Source organism: Colobus angolensis, unplaced genomic scaffold (assembly GCF_000951035.1).
Source record: "Colobus angolensis palliatus isolate OR3802 unplaced genomic scaffold, Cang.pa_1.0 Scaffold27, whole genome shotgun sequence".
In the NCBI taxonomy this organism is placed as follows: domain Eukaryota; kingdom Metazoa; phylum Chordata; class Mammalia; order Primates; family Cercopithecidae; genus Colobus; species Colobus angolensis.
This window is the reverse complement of record NW_012115932.1, coordinates 19,107,592-19,107,929: the sequence shown is the minus strand read 5'-3', so window position 1 is coordinate 19,107,929 and position 338 is coordinate 19,107,592.

The following is a 338-nucleotide window of genomic DNA, read 5'->3' as shown; positions in this document are numbered from 1 at the left end:
CAAAAAGATATTAAGAAGTGTTGGACCAGGTGTGATGGCTCATGACTGAAATCCCAGCACTTTGGGGAGGCTAAGACAGGTGGATCGCTTCAGTCCAGGAGTTTGAAACCAGCCTGGGGCAACATGGCAATACCCCATCTCTACTAAAAATACAAAAGTTAGCCAGGTGTAGTGGGTCACACCTGTGGTCCCCAGCTACTCAGGAGGCTGAAGGGGGAGGATTGCTTGAGCCTAGGAGGCGGAGGGTGCAGTGAGCCATGTTGGTACCACTGCACTCCAGCCTGGGTGACAGAGTGAGACCCTGTCTCAAAAACAAAACAAAACAAAACAAAACAAAA